This window comes from Triturus cristatus, chromosome 5_1 (genome assembly GCF_964204655.1).
Source record: "Triturus cristatus chromosome 5_1, aTriCri1.1, whole genome shotgun sequence".
Classification (NCBI taxonomy): domain Eukaryota; kingdom Metazoa; phylum Chordata; class Amphibia; order Caudata; family Salamandridae; genus Triturus; species Triturus cristatus.
In genome coordinates this window covers 655,262,359-655,277,025 of record NC_140587.1, presented here as the reverse complement: position 1 = coordinate 655,277,025, position 14,667 = coordinate 655,262,359, and the positions used below count along the sequence as shown (strand labels likewise).

At 40.5% G+C, this 14,667-nt stretch overlaps 1 long non-coding RNA gene across 1 annotated transcript in view; it reads right to left on the bottom strand.

Moving 5' to 3' along the window:
- LOC146831338 (uncharacterized) overlaps positions 1-7,313 on the bottom strand; it is a 48,299-nt gene extending 40,986 nt beyond the window's left edge. Inside the window, exon 1 of the long non-coding RNA XR_014961269.1 lies at positions 7,208-7,313. This is a non-coding gene — a long non-coding RNA (uncharacterized LOC146831338). The remainder of the gene's footprint in view (positions 1-7,207) is intronic.
- Between the last annotated feature and the right edge of the window lie 7,354 nt (positions 7,314-14,667).

Here is a 14,667-nt window from a genome sequence, read left to right as displayed (position 1 = left end):
CCCTAAAAACTTTCAAACAACAAGTACAAGAATCTTTTTGTTTTCTGAAAGACACTTATCTGGTTTCACCATGGATTGAACTATGGATTATTTCTGGAATATTTTTCTTTTTGCTTTGGCTAGCTTTGATAATGACTCTTAGCGTGCTTATGAATGACAGATACATTTGTATGGACACTTAAAGTAAAAATGTGAATTTCCTTTTAAAGCCACACAAGTCTTCTCATCGTGAAGCTCCTCACCCATGCCTACAAAGCACTCCTCAGCAGCCGACTAGCATACCTCAAGGAACAACTCACATTCTACACCCCGAACTGCCAGCTTCGCTTCGCTGACCTCGCCATTGCCACCATCCCATGCATCTGCCGAACGACCACCGGTGGCAGATCATTCTCCCACCTCGCTGCCAAGACATGGAACAACCTCCCCATCCACCTGCGACAGACCCAGGACCTGCTGACTTTCAGGAGACTTCTTAAGACCTGGCTGTTCGATCAGTAGCTGCTTCATCGCCCCCCAGCGCCTTGAGACCCTCACAGGTGAGTAGTGCGCTCTATAAATGCATGATTGATTGATTGAAGCAACAGACTTGTCAGCAGTGAACATCACAGCCATTCCTATACATGATGGTATAGTTTGGGACAAAACCGATTTCAACATATTCGGCCCGACGGAACTTCTGAAGATTCCACAGTTATTTAAAATGTCATTAAGGGACTTTATTACCTCCAGTACCTTTTCTGATTATTGGGACTTTGAGACTGTCAATAACATGATGTCTGATCTAGAAAGGTCTGCTGCGTTCTCGAACAATGAAAACTTAGAGGGTTCATCAGACTACAACCACTATGGTCATTGTTTCTTGCATAGATCTGCAACACCTAGAAATGTATTTGTTTAACCAATGGGAACATTGTCCTACACCACCAAAGGTAGTTCAAAAACGTTTGCAAATAAGTTTCCATATTTTTCAGGTACAATATATCTGATCCAGAAACATTTTTCTATAGAAATGTGAACACAACAGGACAGAAAAATATGTTAACTAATAACAAACAGATTTATTCTGCAGCCTTTGTTGCCCAACTGTCTAGACAAGGATTTGACTTTTGGAAAGACACAATCGACACACAATCCGTCTGGGGTTCTAAAGATTGGCAAGTGCAGGGGATAGAAGCTTTGTTTAGAGCCTGTATCATCCCCCAGCAAATAATGTTTTTGAATGACACTATGCAACAAACGTCTTGCCTTGGATTAGCCAAGATCAAAGACATGAACACACCTTCTGTACCAACACCTGCAAGCAATGACACTACACAGGGAGCGGTTACAGTAGACACAATATTACAAACCATCAGATCCTGATTGGGAAAAATGGTTGTTCTGGCCCACAGACACAAACATCTGTCAAGAAAGATTCCTGAATAGAATACAGGGTTTTACTATCTATAGGCCAGACCCATGTTATGTTCAACAAAAGCATTTGGGAGTAGTAACAACATACAGTGTAGGAAAATTGTGCCTTGATTGGTTACAAAAATCTACACTCAAGGATGTGAAACAACACTTATCTTTACTTAAAGAAGAAGCAGACCTTAGGGATTTCTTGCTAGGACCAAGAAAACCGCATCAAAAATGTTTCATATATGCCGGCATTTATGCTGCTTATCATGAAATATGGAAGGTTTCACAGGCAGAGGCCGCAGAAAGAATCCGTGAGCTTGATCGTAAAAACTTAGAGAAATCTTTGTGGTCGACAATGGGTTAACAACTTTGTCATTCAGAATATATTCACTGGACAACATTGTATACTCTGCTATTGACATACTGGAACAAGGCCATTCTCAGTTATGTTCTATAATGTTATTGGGCTGGACGCTGCAATTTTTGCATGCAGGCTATGTGCCTTGGCGTTTTATCAACACGTTGTTTCTGTTTTCAGAATACAATCTCACGGATAAACAGATCGAACTGACACAAAGGGAGCAAAGTATACAGTGCTGAGCATTGAAGAACTGGAAAAATGACCATTTACGGTATCAGAAAAACCAGCCACATAATTGCTTATCCATGGCAAAATAACTCTGCCTGTCAATACTTTTCATTTTCAGTACTGCCTCAAACAAATGCAAGCAGGCAAATATGAAAGGTTGGATAAGGAATACATTAAGACATCCTGGGTTCTACCTTACAAATACAGATGTTGGAGTGGGGATCGTGAAGTGTTTCTAAGCGGTACACACTGTGAGAGTGCACTGAGCGGATCTCTCATATGTCAGGACATTTCTTTACACGGGGCTTGTGATGGTTCTGTGGCAAAGTTGTCCTGCCACCTGCAGGGTACACCAGCTGCTGTGATTAATCCAGAGTTTGGCCACAGGAGTTACCTCATGTTGAATGATCAAAGTTGCTGTGGCATGTTGCCAGGGATCCCATATCTGGTAACGGTTAGCTCCAGGGTTACTTGTTGTATGCAAGTATTGTTCCCCCAAATAGGCCTCTATGGCCTTCATTGAATGTTTCTTTTATACGTTTTGATTCTTTAAGCAGAATGAAAGCCAGGCTTTTGCAACAAACAGTGCCTTTGACGTCGGCCAAAGAAACCTATGATCTACAAATTGCAAGGACTTTGGCTGAGATACAGGCTCTAATTCGTACAAACTGCCCTATACATTTCGTAGAAATAATGGGACGCATCTTAAACATGTCTGATATGAGCGGGATTGTACATGTATTTAAGACCATATGTTCAGGACTGTTAACACCTTTTCAGGCGGTCCTCTGAATCATTCCAAACTTTGTGCATTCTGTGTTTGGTGGTCTGCCGTTAATTCTAGCACTCACTGCAGGAAACCTGTTTCTATTCCTGCTACTACGCTATGGCAAGCCTATCCACTGGCATCACACCCAGCAACTTGGTGAAAGCTCTCCTAGAATGGAAGTGCCGTAAGTACATAGTGCAACTTTTGGGCATACCTCATTTACAGGAACATAATACAACACGGTTTCTGTCATTTAGACCAATCTGGCAAGATTGCATCTTACCTGTTCTACGCTGCCTGCTTTGCGGTTAAGAATGCGTGCTAGACATCTGTCTAACGCTCCCATCAGTCATGCCAACGGATATCGATACTCTGCTAGACCTGATAACGGACCATGCTCTGTGTTGTCCCCAGAGGCGCTAATCCTGATGACGGCATTCGTTGAGATCTCAGATGCTTCCTTCTGCTGCTGAGGTACGAGATGAATCAACAGGCACACAGGTAACAACGGACGCGAACATTGCTGCGGCATCCCATGCTGAGGGTGATGCTTCACATCTCTGTGCAGTTAACCTTCTAAATGAGGTGTTCCAACTGTCACCGACATCGGTAGACTATGTTTTGTCTACAGGAGTAGATGATTTCATGTTTTCTCCAGACCCATACACTGAATTTGATTCGGCTCAGTGTACCAGGGAAGCTATGAATTTGGCCTCCATGTTTTCAAAACAGAACAGAACTTGGAACTCTTCCTAAAATTGACTTTTTTCAAAATTTGAAAATACATGGCAAATCAATCTGCTTACAGTAGAACTATTCATATAGAACGGACTTCTTTGAATACTTCCAGGGACACATGGTCACCTTATTTACCACAATTTCACTTAGTACCATGTTATGAAATGGCTTTTATTTTTTGAATACTTGTTAACCATTTCATCATATGTATATATTTCTATTCATTCCTATTGCATTTATTTCCGATATATGCTTAGAATGAAAAACTGCTTTGGAAATGTACAGTGCCTTTGCATTACATGTTTCAGCAAAAGTTTTTAAACAAACTTCTTTTAGTATGGTTTTACAAATGTTTTTAGCAACATGTGGTACTCCGTTTAATGTTTAGCATTTTATGTTTAGCATTTAATATCGTTCAGTCGAAAGTGGAGTGGGTGTTGTATTCCGCTTTAGGTGTCAGTATATAGGTTTTACTGAAACATGTCCTTATATAAGCACAATTCGCATTGCCCTTATACAGGCATAAGATCCCAGTCCTTATTTAGGCATTAGCCATGCTATCCAAATTCAGGCATGGTCACCTACATCCGTCCACCCCAACCTCACAATGAGTTCCTAGAAGCCAGACCCTTAAGCTCTTGGTAGTTCCCCTAGCACAGGATTATTGATTTCTCCAAGAACTCATTTATTATGCATGAACCGCTATTCCTTAAGGGTTCGTTCCTGACATCTTCCTCTGCCCAACTTTACGTCAATGCAAACATTCCAAGGCACCTACCAGGTATAAATATACCTTCCCTTGCCCAAGCAAGTAGGAGGAGACCTCGAATTTAGAGGAGCCCGTGTCCCGGTCTGGCACACTGACAAGACTGTCATCCCTGCTCGCAGAGAATCCAGCTTTGTGTTCTGACTCCCTTCGTGGGATGTTAGAGTTCGAGACCCGGAAAGAGATTCCCACCTCTCTCATTCCCAAGGTATGGAGTTGACTAGAACCTAGAGGGACTCTTGGCATACCAGACTTGGCATACAGCACCTACTTCTTACATTGTACTACACTTAGGTTAGGTACACTGAGGTAGGACTAGCTAGAGAAGCATCTCATGAGTACTCGCATTTTTAGCTTATGTATATGAATATATTTGTCATAGCTAAAAGATAATGCTAGCGCAGTATTATTTCTTTCTACTGCTTACGCTGTGCAAAATATATCTCGCATACTGTCTTGTGATTGTAACAGCTCATATCTCTTACACGAGAAACAAGACTGTTCAATAAATCCTTTTTATTGAAACACCAGTCTATTCTTTCTCTGTAAATCTGAAAAAACTAAGCATGCACGATTAGGTGAATGAAACTGTTATTTGTTGTTTCCACAATTCTAAGAGTGTTCCAATTCTAAAGGGAAACAAAGTTGTCATTTTTCTGCGGTTGCCAGAAACTATTCCCTTCTTGTTTACAAGGAGTTTCTAGTGGTCTCTGAGTTAGCTGGTGCAAGTTAATTAAGTTTAATATACTCGATAGGGGCATACTGACCTCAGTCCTATGCCAAATCTATAGGGTATATTATTCCAATGCGCAGAGCCTTTTAGTGAAATAGGAACTACACTACACCATAGGCACCAATAGTATGTGTAGCATCCAATCTAACATGAAAAGCAATATTTGGAAGATTATGTTGGCGCTTGGAAGAATCCAAGTTCATGCGAAAGTAAAAGCTCTCAATGGATGCACAGCTTGTCCTCTGAACTCCGGACACAGGCTCCATGTAATTACCGTGTGGGATGAGTTCGTAGTTTAGAACCAAGCCAAATAAGAGTTAATATCAAGAGGTCTCCCCTATTGATGAAGTACACAGTATATAAATATAAACAAGTGCGCAGGCTCAGAGGAGATCATTTTATAAAAATTGATAAGCCAAACAATCCTCACTGTTACTGCCATAGCTTTCACGGTGCCCAGTCACCAGATGTTTGTCGGTCTGCTGAGTGAGGCATATCGAGACAGGCCTCTCTGAGGGGCCGTGCTAGTTTATCCCTTAGGCACTCTGGTGCACCGGGGGAGTCCCACAAAGGAGCAAGAGTAGAAAAATAGCTGAGGCCCATCTGCCGTCTGATATTTGCCCATGTTCTCACCATTGCCTGTAGCACTTTTAGCCTTATCTTTAAAAAAAAAAAATAGGCTCACTTTATTTGAACCGGAAACCATCCTGGGCCAAGCTAGCGCCCTTTAACATCGCTAAGAACATTTACCAAGCACCAGCACCATCCGGGGTCTTTCAGAGCATCCTGGAGTGGTACAGTTCAAAGGCCCAAGCACAGTACTGCAGGTCCGGAAGTGAAAGCCCTCTCTTCTCCCTCCTACGTCTCCGCTTCTTCCAGGAAATGCTGGTTCCTCTATAGGCCCAAATGAATGAATTGATGGCCTGTTGAAGTTTGTCTATAGCTAATTTGTCAAAAAGTAGTGGAATTACATTAAAAAAAAGTAAATTTGGGAAGCACAATCCTATTGACCAGATTTACCCTCCCAAAGATTGGACCCAACTTTTCATAAGCCTCTGACACTTTTGTTACGTTGCCCAAATTAGTCTCTGCAATTTTACTTATGTCATGTACTATTCTGACCCCAAGATACTGCATGTCTCTTTTGGTCTGGTGTTGACATGCCCCCAGATTCCATGATATGACCTCGGTCTCCTCCTCATTTACCTCATATCCTGATATCCTTCCAAAATATTGAGCATGCTTTGTTACCACTGAAATTTGGGCATGTGGTATTGGGTATAGGTATTTTGGCGCCACTAAAAAGAATCACACATTCAATTTCCTATCCTCCATTAATTATAACGGTGCTGCAAGGTGTAGAGAACCACAAACTCCACAAAAGAAAGCGTCAGCTAGCATATATTCAACTTGTTCCCCAGCACACGTAAATTAAAAGCTTTAGGGTATTCACGTTTGTAAAACAAATCATAACAAACAATATGTGACAATAAATTGTAAGTCCAATCTTCTTTCTTTTTCTTTTTATTCAAAAGGCCTTCACAATAGCTCCCAACAGCCAACACGTGTTTCGTTGCATAGGAATGTAGTTCCACGACTTTCTCAAGGCTGTACAAGTAAAAACATACAAAAGGCCAATGTATAGAGTCAAAATTTAAATTAAATAAGTTTCAATCATACAATGTTTAACACAAAAGTAAAAACTTGTGTGTTTAAATAAAAGGTGGACAATTCTCTTCATAGAGTATTTCAAAATTGAAAACTCGTAATATTTAGAGTGATTGTTAATAACAATGCTGATATGTGGGATTTAAAGCTATAACCCAAATATAGATGGAGAGAAACAAAAGATTTGGTCCTTTTATCTCAAAAAACACTCTTGCCGTTAAATTTGCAGCAAGCTGGTGAACGTTCTAATGAGTGCACCCCACCAAAGTGCATTTAAGGTTTTAACACGCATTCCGTGACGTGTACCCGTCTGTTAGAAGTGCCTAGTGTCCAGCTGTTAAGTAAAACATCCATAGATTCACAACATAACATCCTTGCAAGTACTTAAAAGAATACCTATTTTCTATGTGTTTGTAAACTCCTGAAAATAAAGGAAAATGGGAAAGAGGGTAGAAACAAAAGAAGTGTGTCAATTTGAGATAAACTCCGGTTGTATCCTTATTCACAATCGTACCTCAAAATTAAACCCCCGTTACCTACTTAGTCTGTGGTGATAATTCCAGACCACAACGGGTTTCTGTTTCGGCGGTGTCAGTCTGAAACTTTACTTCGTGCTTCTCAAAGACAAGTCACTTCCAAGTATGCTGTAAAAATTATATATACACCTATATGAGTTCCTGAGCTGTGTACAAAACCAACTAAAAAGATGCGAATGACCTCTGAGAAGAGTGTGTAAATTGCAAAGAGGCTAATTAAATCTCGTCACTGTGATCGCACTAGGAATATATTAACATGAACGGAGCAGCGCGCTATTTAAAAATTAACCTTTTGGGGCTAGAGTACTATTCACAAATCTAAATCAATACACAAGGCCCTACTGGTGTGATTTCAAGCCGTAATTATTACTACCTTACCTATGGGCTTTCTCAATTTAAATCCGGACACCGCCATACGAGCGCGAAGCATGCAAACCGAGTACAACAGCATGAATTGTCTCCACACATCCGGCTTCCTATAAAGCCGGAAAAGTTTTCCTCACCGACAACGTCAGAAATCTGGCGTCACCTGACTCCATTAAACATAGAAAAAAGACTTGTGATCTGCTTTTTGTCTTGATACTTAAGTAGTGGGAACACTACCTCAATTATTTTGGAAACGTATCCGTTTGTCACATATCTAAACTTCAGCATTACTCAATGTTATTCCGGGTGCCATCCATTTCACTATTCCCCTATATTAAAGTATCCATCAATGAGAGTAATCCAATTACAATAAACATAGAAAAAAGACTTGAAATCCACTCTTTCTCGATACTTGTGTAGTTGGAGCACTACCTTAATTATTTAGAAGTGTTTCAGTTAGTCACATATGTAAAAACAGCACTATTCACTGTTATTACGGGTGCCATTCATTTCACTAATTCCCTTTATTAAAGTGTCTGTCAGTGATAGTGATCCTGTCATACTATTTTATCTCCATGTGGGTGTCGTGATTCGTGTCCTCATGATATACTAATTTGAAATAAAGTGTGTAGTTGCTGTTCATTTATACGTGTCATTCTTATTTAGAATTGTGTCCTCAAATCTCTCCATCCATTGAGGTCAGTACAATAGTATATTTAAGATTTGCAATCACTTATGTCAAACAGTAAATGCAAAAAAGCAAAGCATATAACGGAAGATTGTGTATAAGATACTAAAAGACATATTGCATATATTTTCTTTTGAGTGTTCATCTCTGTTTACACGAAGTTCTAAAGGCAATCATAAGGCTAGAACATTTAAGTATGTTAAGCTGTGTGACATCAGAACATGCTTGTTATCAGATGGTAAATACTATAATAAATGTCACTATGTATTTGTTTAGTTCGTGAGTCGTTTGTTAAAAGAATCTAAACACATCCTATCTGCCTAAGAAATAGTGTAATTCCTGATCAATATTTAAACCGCACTCCGTGCTTCTCAATTTTAAAATCCCAAATGCTTCCTTTCTTCGTAGAGTCAGTTCCCTATTACCACCCCTAGGGTTTCTGAGAACATGGTCTATTCCATAAAAGTCAAAACGTTTATTGGTGGTCTGTTCCGAACACATCGATATGTGAGCAGCTAAAGGGTATCTCATGTCCCCATGTCTTACTGCCCGTATGTGTTCCCAAATTCTCTCCCGTAGTCTTCTGATGGTACTGCCAATGTATCTTTTGCTGCATCTACATTCAATGGCATAGACAACAAATTTTGTGAGACAATTGATATTTGTCCTAATCTCATATACTCTGCCACCTGGTCCTTGGAACTCTGTTTTTTTGGGATAAGCCCACTTGCATGCCGCGCAATGTCCACAGCCAAAGAAATCACGGGTGTGTTGGGTTTACCAGTTTTCTCTATTCTTAGGTGTGGGATAGCTCGGGCTTAAAATGTTCTTAAGTGAGAGACCTCGTCTGTAGGAGATGTTTGGTTTGTCTGTGATGACGTCCTTTAGAGATCCATCGGCCTTAAGTAAATGCCAATGTTTGTTCATGCTGCGTTTGAGCACCCCTGACCAGTTGTTATATCCTGTGACCATTCTTATCTTTTCCTCGTCCTCTGTCATCACTGACCTGTCTTTCAAAGTGTCATTTCTTTTTATTCGATCAATTCTTTGTTCTGCTTTTCTCAATGTCTTTCTGTCATATCCCCTGTTCTTAAATTTCATGAGGACTCGCTTCTTACATGTCAAATCTGTGTCCACACTACAGTTACGTCTAACCCTAACTAATTCTCCGTAAGGGATAGAGCGTATCTGGTGCGGTGGACGTGAGCTAGAGGTGTGAAGTAACGAGTTGCAGGACGTTTCTTTCCTAAACAGTCTGCTCTGTATATAGTAGTCCTTTACATAGAATTCTACATCTAAGAACGAGATTTTACACTTGCTCTGTTCAGAGGTGAAGTGAATGTTATATTCATTTGTGTTGAGATGTTCGATAAACTCAATTTGGCTTGAGACCCAGTCCATATCATGAAACAGTCATCTATGTATCCTCCCCAATAGAGTATGGAGTCATTCCAATTGGTACCCAAAGGGCCCCAGATTCTCATCGCCTCAAACCAACCCATAAAGAGATTCGCATACGAGGGAGAAAATCTGGAGCCCATAGCAACACCTTGTTTCTGCCTATACCATCTCTCTTGAAACAAAAATACATTATTGTCCAGTATTAGTTCCACCATCTCCATTAACATCTCTGTGGGATTCCAGGCACTAGCAGATCTGCTATTGAGCATTTTTCTGATGGCCAATAGTCCCACTTCTCTCTTGATGCTAGTATATAGTGCTGTTACGTCTAAGGTCACCATGATCATATTTTGATCCCAATTAAAATCTGCCAGTATGCTCAGAATATGCTCAGAATATGTTTGGTGTCTCTGATGTATGATGGTAGGTTCGTTACCATTGGCTTTAAAAATATGTCCACATATATTCGGATATCCTTTGTCGGGCCCCCAATGCCCGATATAATGGGTCTACCTGGGGGAAAGGGCAACCCCTTATGAATCTTAGGTAATGTGTAAATACACGGGAATCTTGGTCTGTCCACTTTTAAAAATGCAAGTTCATTATCGTCAATAAGACCCTGCCCATGCCAACGTCTCAGTTGTGTTAATGTGGTTAGTTGGAACCCAAATCGGGTTGATTTGTAATGGTTCATAACATTCTAGATTACCAAGTTGAGTGAGGATCTCATTATTGTAATCTACATGCGCATGATCACCATTTTACCACCCTTATCTGCCACGCGTATGGTGATATCACTGTTACCACTCAGTTCTTTCAATGCGTTACGTTCTTTAAAAGATAAATTATCTGTTTTGATTTTGGATATAATGTTTCTGTCATCATGTTTGTCTAGATCTGCTATCACCATTTTGTGGAATAGGTCGATATTATTGCCTGAAAACAATGTTGGGGTCCATTTGGACTTATCTTTTAAATTGCTAGAAATGCTGTAGTCAGTAGTAATATTCAGATCCCTCATGATCACATCTGCAGTCATCACTTCAATTGGTTATCGACAATAACATCCTTGTATCTAAGACATCTTGTATCGAATTTTCACCCAACATTAACACACCAAGATTCTTGTGCATGATTTTATTACCAGAATTTGTGGATTCAAAATGTTTCTTTAGTTTCAAACACCTTACAAATTTAAACAAATCAACTTTGACATCACAAACATTTCCAATATTGTTTGGGCAGAAGCTCATTCCCTTGGTCAATACAGAGAGAGCATCTTCTGAGAGGCACATGTCGGTCAAATTAACAACACTCACATTATCTACTTCTTCGGGTTCCAGGATCTGGTCCTGACTCAGGGCTGTTCTTCTACCCGAACCACCTTTTTTGCCCCTCCTTGTTTTTCTGCCTGTGGTTGACGCCTGTACTCTCTGTTGCCCTTTTTGATTCTCGTGACCTCCAATAAAAAACTATTGCCAATAGTAGAGGCATTATTGGTTCCTTCCGACTCGCTACCACTAGTAGGAACTGTACCGAAAGAGGTGGAGCTAGAGCCGATAGAGTTACTTTCTATGTTGACCTCTTTAGGCACCAAATGATCATACTTTTTTGCGAACGTGAAGATGCGACCGTCGCAATAATCACGTTCGTCCCTCCTTAGTTTCCTTGCTTTGCGTATTTTGATATCCGCGATATGGCGTTGAATAATGTCATTTAAGATGGCATAGTTTTTAGTGGTACCTTCTGGTATATTAAGGTCCTTAATTTCTGATTCAAGTAAATCTATATCTTTTGGTAGCTGCACAACCTTCCTCCCACAATTTTCAATCAAGATCTCCATGAGTTTATTTGAGTTGTTTTTTAATTCTTTTTCCCACTCTGTTAATAAGTCCGGTTCTAAATCTTCATAGGTGGGAATGATTTGTGATCTTAAACCTCTTGGAATCCTTCTAATCTTGATATAATGTTTCAGGGTGGCAGCATCCCACCACCGTGACAATTCATTTTTCTTTAGTCTTTCTAACTTGACAAATTTCTCTCTTGACCCCTCTTTTCTAGAGGTCTGTCCACCTTGTGCAAGTGAATTCAATGGTCTGTTGTTGGCAATATTACTAAAGAGGTCTATTGCCTCTTTATCTCTGTTTGGTCTCTCATTTGTGAGTGAGGTCATTGTGCCTTTTGGGCTGCCACCTATTTTCAAACGATTAAAATTTGGGCATGTGGTATTGGGTATAGGTATTTTGGCGCCACTAAAAAGAATCACACATTCAATTTCCTATCTTCCATTAATTATGACGGTGCTGCAAGGTGTGGAGAACCACAAACTCCACAAAAGAAAGCGTCAGCTAGCATATATTCAACTTGTTCCCCAGCACACGTAAATGAAAAGCTTTAGGGTATTCACGTTTGTAAAACAAATCATAACAAACAATGTGTGACAATGAATTGTAAGTCCAATCTTCTTTCTCTTTCTTTTTCTTTTTATTCAAAAGGCCTTCACAATAGCTCCCAACAGCCAACACGTGTTTCGTCGCATAGGAATGTAGTTCCACGACTTTCTCAAGGCTGTACAAGTAAAAACATACAAAAGGCCAATGTATAGAGTCAACATTTAAATTAAATAAGTGTCAATCATACTATGTTTAACACCAAAGTAAAAACTTGTATGTTTAAATAAAAAGGTGGACAATTCTCTTCATAGAGTATTTCAAAATTGAAAACTCGTAATATTTAGAGTGATTGTTAATAAGAATGCTGGAATGTGGGATTTAAAGCTATAACCCAAATATAGATGGAGAGAAACAGAAGATTTGGTCCTTATATCTCAAAAAACACTCGCCGTTCAATTTGCAGCAAGTTGGTGAACGTTCTAATGAGTGCGCCACACCAAAGTGCATTTTAAAGTTCTAACACGTATTCCGTGACGTGTACCCGTCTGTTAGAAGTGCCTAATGTCCATCTGTGCTTTGTTACCACTGGCAGGGCAGTAGAGAGGTCAGAAGAGAGGACCAAACGTAATTGGCATAAAGAGCCACCTTTCTCTCCAATCCTTCATACTTAAATTTTAGAATGTCCACCTCAGTATCTGAGCAAATGGCTCAATATACAGGTTCAAAGGGAGAGGGGATAGGGGACAGCCCTGTCTGGTGCCCCTGGTTATCTTAAAGGGGATGGTTAGATTACCATTAACCAACAATTTTGCAGACGGGTCTTGATAGATCAACTGGATGGCTCTACGGAATCTTATGCCAAGATTAAATTTTTCAAAAACAGCTGACGAATGCACCCAGTTAACCCTGTCGAAGGCCTTGGTGGCGTTTAAGGTCATTGCTGCAAGGGAAAGCAAATACGTTGTGGCTAGATCAATTGTGCCAATAAAATCATATGTTAGATCATATAGATTTCTTCCCTTGACAAAATCCTTCAGGTCAACATGGAGCATATCTCCTGATACCACTCCCAGTCTATCGGCCAGGACCCTAGCAAAAATGTTAAAGCCTGCATTTAACAATGAGATGGGTCTATAAGACTCACAACTTGCTGGGTTCTTCCCTGCCTTTAATATCAACATGATAGTTGCCTCACCCCACAAACCTGGCAGCTTTGCTCCATCGCATAGGATCTCATTGAAAACCTGGGTCATAGCTGGAATCATGACCTCCCTTAGAGTTTTGTAAAGTTCTATTGGCAGACCATCCGGGGCCTGATGCCTTTCCCCCTTTGCTAGCTAGAATGGCCCTCTCAACTTCTACTTGTGTAATGTCCTGGTCTAAGAATTCCTGTTGGGTTGCATCCAAGGGATTGAGCGAGCTCGCACTGAGCCATTCCACAACATCGGACTTATTAACTACCTTATCTTCGAGATATAGGTTCCGAAAAAAGTCATAGAAGGTGCCCCCTATCTCTTTATCTGTGGACAAGACGGTGTTGCTGCCAACATCATCTATTGCTTTGATCAGATTGCGCGTCCTATCTGATTTTACCTACCAAGCTAGTAGCCTACCCGCCCCCTTACTATATTCGAAATGGGCAAGCTTACTCGCCTCCCATCTCTTCATGACCCTCATCTGAAGAGTGGTAGCTAACTGCTCCTTTAGTTCTTTAAGTCTGGCCATTTCTCCTGCTGTTTCTCCAACTCTACCACTTTGTTCCCTCTATGGTCTTCATCTCTGCTTCTATTTGGGCAACTTCTTCCCTATATTGCTTATTTCTAAAACACACCCTACTCATGACTATCCCCCTGAGAAACGCCTACAAGGAGTCCCTTACTATGGAGGTCGATGCTGACCTTATATTGTGGCTCAAAAAGCCCTTCATCTCTTGCGTTAGATGTTTAATCTCTTCTGATTAAGAGTAGCGTGCGATCAAAAGTCCAGACTCCACCACTCTGCCTACTTTCCAAAGCTAAATCAAGGCATACTCCTGAGTGGTCGGATAGATGTGGTGTTAAATAGCCAATGTCCTTAATTTTTCTCCTCAAGCTATGACTGACCAAAATATAATCCATTCTTGATTTGTGGCCGTACTTCCTATTATAATAGGAAACTCCTAGCTGGTGGCCAAATCTTTCCCTCCCGGAATCGCAGTCTCCTTTCTGCTTCATCATTGAATGGAGATATCCCTGAGATGTAGATGGAGTAGTGGCTCTGCTATTCATTGACTTATCCAATTCAGGGTCTAGCACAATGTTGAAATCCCTAGCCATGATTACTGGGTCTGGAAAGTTTAGCAGACTTGCAAAAATAGATTTAAGAGAGGTAGGATCATCATGGTTTGGGCCATAATAGCCAACCAGGGTGAGAAGAGAGCCCAAGATGATAACCTTCAGAATAACCCGCCTACCGCCAGGGTCAACCAAGAAATCCAACAAATGAGCTGTAGCTTGTTTCTTAATTAATATCGCCACTCTTTTAATATTGGCACATTGACTAGTACAGATCATGTGAACCACCCATTTTAGTTTCTTAAATATCTCAGTTGACTCATCCCTTGAAGTGTGTCTCCTG